The sequence below is a fragment of the Jaculus jaculus genome, chromosome 7 (assembly GCF_020740685.1).
Source record: "Jaculus jaculus isolate mJacJac1 chromosome 7, mJacJac1.mat.Y.cur, whole genome shotgun sequence".
NCBI lineage: Eukaryota > Metazoa > Chordata > Mammalia > Rodentia > Dipodidae > Jaculus > Jaculus jaculus.
In genome coordinates, this window is record NC_059108.1 from 23,474,208 (window position 1) to 23,480,449 (window position 6,242).

Genomic DNA, 6,242 nt, shown 5'->3' on the forward strand with positions numbered 1-6,242 from the left:
CGGAGGATCGCCATGCGTTTGAGTCCACCCTGAGACTGCATAGTGAATTCCAGGTTGGCCTGGACTAGAGTAACACCCTACTTTGAAAAAAATAAAAGTGTGGATAGGCACACAGGCACTGGAGGGGAACGCACTAGTGTAGTTATGCTGAACGGGGAGTGTGTCAAACTGCCTTCTAGGTTTGCTCACAGCCTCCACGCAGAAATTTCTTTATTCAAAGGGCATAGGCTAATGCAGAGACGCATAGCTGGAAAAACTGTCCAGAATAAGCTACTGTGGTGTGCTCAGCTCTAAATATGACACCTAAACCACCTGCCCCAAGGCTTAGGAAAGAACAACGTAAGAGCAGGTGGACGGGAAGGGGCGCTGAGGAGTGCTATCTTCTGGATTATGATATGTCCATTTACAACCTGTACGCCCAGGGCTTGGGGTTTCCTGCACACGGTTGAGCGTGTCAACAGTCACCCCTGACAGGCTGGCCTCACTCCTCCCAGAGTAGCTGATGGCAGCTGATGCTGGGAGAGGGCAGGTCAGCTCCCTCAGGGGCATAGCCGCTGGCGGGTTGACCATTGGTCAGTAAGTAACCTCCCACCCACCATGTTGAAAGCAACCCAAGTTAACTCAGTGGGTTAAAACAGAAAGCATAAAAAACAAAATAGGGGGCTGCAGAGATGGCTTAGCGGGTAAGGCACTTGCCAGCAAAGCCAAAGGACCCAGGTTCCATTCCCCAGGACCCAAGTGAAACCAGATGCACACTGTGGCTCATGCGTCTGAAGTTGGTATGCAGTGGCTAGAGGCCGTGGCAGTTCTCTCTCTCTCTCCTCAAATAAAGGAATAAATATATATATATAAAAGCAGGGAACAAATGGAAAGAAGGTTTTGTGGGAAGGGGATGAGAGAAGACAGTTGGGGGAGGAATGGGGTAAAAATCATTGTATGCATTGTGAAAGTATCAAAAGTAAAAAAACATAATAAAGATTTTCTTTTTCCACTTTGAATACAATTTCTGAGCTGGCTTCCAAATCCAGTGGAATGAAGCTAAGAGAGATAGAGACCAAAGATCCCACCTAGTGGAGAAACAGCAAACTGTTTTTGCAGTTGTGGCCTGACATATGTAGGAAGGATGGAATTGTGACCCAGCCCTCCCAGGGATCGCGCGGCCTCCCTTAGTATCTGGAAGATTATTTCCATCCAGGCCTTTTGCGGTAACTGCAGGAGGCAGGAGTGGGCGCAGGCAGGAAGATATCTCCCCTTTCCTGCATCAGGGGAGGTGTCCCATGCGGTTCTCCGCAGAGAAGAGGACCCCTGACCCAGCGGGAGGGCTCTCCGCCTGCCAGCCTACGGAGAGCCCGGGGCGGGAAGGGCGCTCTCAGGAGCCCGAGCCAGGCCTGGCTTCTGAGCACGAGCGCGCACTTGTGTGCCCAGCTGTCCACTGGGCTTGGCTCTTCCGTGGGTTCCTGCCCATAAGCCGGAAGTCTCATCAGGTGGTGGGCATACATACTTCCTTCTTACTGTGGTGCACCTAATTCTCACGTGTTGTCGAACCCCCTAGGGGAGTTTCAAGCAAATGCATATGCCCTCCTGGCACGGGGCTGCCGTCTGCCCAGCGCAGCTCTGCACCATGTCACTGCTGCGTGGAGCTTCCGCTGGAACCCTTGCTCTCTGCAGGCTGGGCAACGTCCCTTCATTTCATACCTGACGCCTGGGTTAATCCTCCTTGCTGTTCCCCACCCGCTGTGAGGTCAGGGGCTGGGCCTGCCATGCCCCCCTGGCACCTGCGTGCAGAATGAAGAGCCCTAGGACAGGGAGGTGCCCTAATGGGGGCAACCTGGGGCCGGCCGCTCCCTGCTGGCTCTCGCTGCTTTCCTGTCCCTGCGCTGGAAGCTGTCACTGGGGCAGGTGGACTGAGGGAAGTCGCCAGAGTGCGCTGCAGGGCGTTCTCAAAGGCCCGCTTGGTCTCCCTGTGATCTCCTCCATTTGCCGTGGCTGCATTTCTTTCCTGTATCCTTGTAAGGAAGATGCTCTACTTGGAAGAGGGCTCGCTGCCTCCTCCCAGAGGCCAGGAATGACACTTTCAAGAAAGGGGCCTTTGGAGGTCTCCCAGTCCATCGCTCCTTGTCTAAATGTTACAATTAGAACAGCAGGTTGAGGGTTCACATCATAATAGCAGGCTTAGTAGCAAATCCAGCAACACCCCCCCCCCCCCGCACTTAAAGGTCCCTGTGGCTGTGGCCGGCTTCCATTGCCGCGGCTGCCCAGTGGGTCCTGCTGCAAAGCAGCCAGGCTCTCGCCACTGCGGATGGTCCTAGAGGCCCCTCGGTGCTGAACCTGAAAACTGGTCCAAAGACACTGCCAGTGGGCTGGAAAGGCAAAGGTAGAGAGAGACAGAAGAGGGGTACAGTGCAAACATCTCCAACTGAGGCAGATGGAAAGATGGGGAACTTGTTCTGCCATGGGGAGGAAGGCATTCGAGAAGAAAATCACTTATCTTGGGGTCGTGGCTGGCGCTTACGGCTTGTGAAGGCAGAAAACTTCAACTGCCACTGATAATGATGAGACCAGATGGCCCACGGAGACAATATATAGTTTCCTAAGGACATTTTGCCAAAGACAATAAATAAATTGTGCTTACTTGGGGACAAAATGATCTCTAACTTTAACTTCCCAGCACTTCTCGCTCCTTGACCTGCATAATGCCCCTTATCAATATGGCTTGCAATTTTGTTTACTAAGAGAAATCCTCTCACTTTTAACCAGGCTTCGGGCTGCACTGTTTGAACAATGTCAAAGAGAAGGGAGCTGGTGGTTTCCTAGCAACACTGGGGATGTAAGGGAAACCACCGAATCTTTATTAAGCCCATTACAAAAATCATTAATTGCAACCCGCCCTTGAGGTCCTGTATTCACTCCGGGCATGGGTTCATCTTCCCTCTCCCTAGACAACTTTAACTCTGAAGAAACCTACACTGGCGGTTTCCTCTCTTCCCCTTTCCTGGAGCACTCTTTCTTTCTACCTTTTAATCTCACCTTTGCTTCAAGTATCTGCTCTATCATTCCAGCATTAGAAGCCAGGAGCCCCAGGGGACTTGCCCTAGGGGAGAAATTTAGAAAGAACTCCTTAGGCTTCTGGGGATGGGATGGTTGGACCCTAAGGTAGACAGTGACTGAGAGTGACATTTCTGTCCTGCTGGTCATGATAACACAGTGACCATAGGAATTCTACTCTCATCCATCATCTACGGGTTCCATCATCTTTGCCTGACCTGTCTTCTCTCTCTCTCTCTCTCCCTGTCCCTCCCACCCCCCTTTCTCTCTCTGCCTTGGAGGATGTGGGCTGATGATTTCCCAGGTAGGGAATAAGGCTAGATGAGCAGATGAGATCCAAGTTGTGCTGGACTCTAAATGGCATCTGAAGTTCTTGGGCTCTCTGGAGTGGCCAGATTCATTGTTCAAAAGATGGTTAAAGGGCTGGAGAGATGGCTTAGCAGTTAAGTGCTTGCCTGTGAAGCCTAAGGACCCCGGTTCGAGGCTCGGTTCCCCAGGTCCCACGTTAGCCAGATGCACAAGGGGGCGCACGCGTCTGGAGTTCGTTTGCAGAGGCTGGAAGCCCTGGCGGGCCCATTCTCTCTCTCTCCCTCTACCTGTCTTTCTCTCTGTGTCTGTCGCTCTCAAATAAATAAATAAATAAATTAAAAAAAAAGATGGTTTAAGCTGGGCGTGGTGGCAGAGGTAGGAGGATCATTGTGAGATCAAGACCACCTAGAGACTACATAGTGAATTCCAGGTAAGCCTGGGCTAGAGCGAGACCCTACCTCAACAAACAAACTGTTTAAAAGTTTAATGGGCACTAGGCACAAGGGGTTTAAGTGGCGACAGTGGAGAGATAATCTTATCAGCATGAAAACCCAGGCATGTGGTGGTGTGTTACTCAAGGGCCAAACAAGAGAAGAAGAAAGACTATCCTTTGGGCCCAAATAAGGTATATCTTAGAGTCTTCACTCAGGAAGAGGGGGGTACACCTGTGCCAGGTATCCCAGCCAATCTGAGACAATAGGTATGGCAAGGGTGTGACTTAAGATCCCTCCCTCAAGGGCCCACCATCCTGCGTCCTTGTGGCTAACCTAACCTCCCACAGCATCCTGGACTAACTCCCAGGCCCTGGACAACTTCCCTACCCTTCTGGCTTTCAGTTCTCTCATGAGTGACATGTTACAGATCAGTAAGAGCATGATGAAGAATTTAGCGCGAAGCCTAGAAACATATACAGTGTTTATACAGGTTAGAGGTTTTATCTACAATTCACACACACACAGAGAGCAAGTATAATATAAAAGTTGACCAGCAAATAGGTGCACTCCCTGCATTGAAACCAAGCTTTATTACCAGCTGTGTGACGGCAAACAACTTCTATGACCCACCGGCGAGTGAGCTCGCTTCCTCTCAATTGGGTAAGACCCCCACGGCATCTAACTCATTGCTGTTGACAGGAATGGATGAGACAATACATTACTAACTCATTGCTGTTGTCAGGAATGGATGAGACAATACATTACTTACCCTCATGGTTGCCACTGCTTCCAGGCATGGTTATAACTTCTTGGTAGCACTTTCCGCTTCCTTCTTTTGTACTTGTCTTTCAAAGTTTACGAGCGATCTAGCTGGCCACTGTTAAGGCCTTCACTTGTTGAAACAATCAGGTCTGGCATTGACCTTTGCCAGTCAAATAGGACCACCAGCTACCTCCTCCAGGCTTGGCACAGACGTCCCTTGGCAATCCCAGCCTAGGACAACGTAGCCAGCTCTCCCAGAAGTCCCTTCTTTGGACCTGGTGACAGAATAGATTTGTACATGGAACCTTCCATGTGAAAGCATTTGCATTAGTATTTTCCAAGAAAGCATCACAGAACACAAGGGCATGAAGACACTTGAACAAATGAATAGGAATAAAATGCTTTTTAAATTCGCAGGTAAAGTCTGAAATGCTTTGACCTCAAGGAAAAAAATATTGTAATATTTTTGGTGCACCCCTTGCCCATTCTCACATAATTACAGTAGAGTCATTGTAAATGTAAATCACTTTAAATATTATTTAAAATATGTAAATTATTTAAATGCTACTATTGACCGGAAAGATGCTTTATAAGTCCGTTCGAAGGTAGTCAACAAGATGAGGGAGAAAAAGGGCTGGGAAAAATGGCTTAGCAGTTAAGGTGTGTGCCTGCAAAGCCAAAGGACCTAGGTTTGATTCTCCAGGACCCACGTAAGCCAGATGCACAAGGTGGTACATGCATCTGGAGTTCGTTTGCAGTGACTGGAGGCCCTGGCGTGCCCATTCTCTCTGTCTCCCTCTCTCTCTGCTTCTCTCTCAAACAAATAAACAAAAATAAAAATATTTTAAAAGATTAGGGAGAAATATTTATTTTATTATCGTTAAGAGAAATATTTTTCAATACATTTCATAATTGCTGCTCTTCCCATGAAAAGCTAATTGCAAACAATCCCTCATTAAAGAGGGGGGGGAACCCTAAAGCAAGTAGCACAATTTCTAGCATATGGTAGATGTTTGATAGACGTTCAGAAAGAATAGTGACAATGACCTTGCAACAACTTGGGTGAGCGTCTGCGCTTGGAGTTCCATCCATGCACGCACAAAAGCGTCCCGCGCAGGCATGAAGTCGTGGTACCCAGACAGGTTTCCTCTCTCTGCAGGCCATGCCCAGCCTTCAGCAGCTGTGGAAGCATCCTTTGCTCTCCGCGGACCGGAGCTGGGGCTGAGTGTGTGGGAGTGCTGCCCTCTGGTGGCCGTTAGAAATTCGCACGCCGGGCCTGATAGCAAGCCATCGGTAAGAGCGCAGCATTAGCTCATCCTGTTGCGGTTTTCCTTGTTTAACAACGGTCATATGACAGGGAAATTATGAAGGACCCCATGGACCTCCCCCCCCCAACAGAATCCAGGGAAGCAATGCTCACAGTCTCCCCCAGTAAATATTTGTTGATTAAGAGGATAAGCGTAGGAGCTGTTGATGTTCATTCTTAGACACTGGGGGGTGGGGCTGGATTCAGGGACTTGCGCCACTCTGCATAAGCGTTGGGGATCTGCTGAGTCTTGACATTTTTTTTTTTTTTCAATATTCACTTTAGGTAATCACTTAATCCACCCAGCACTGCTAATGAGATTCCTTACCCTCGGCATTCTGGGTTACAGTATAGGCGTAGCCAGCCATTTTGCCCCTCAAAGGGAA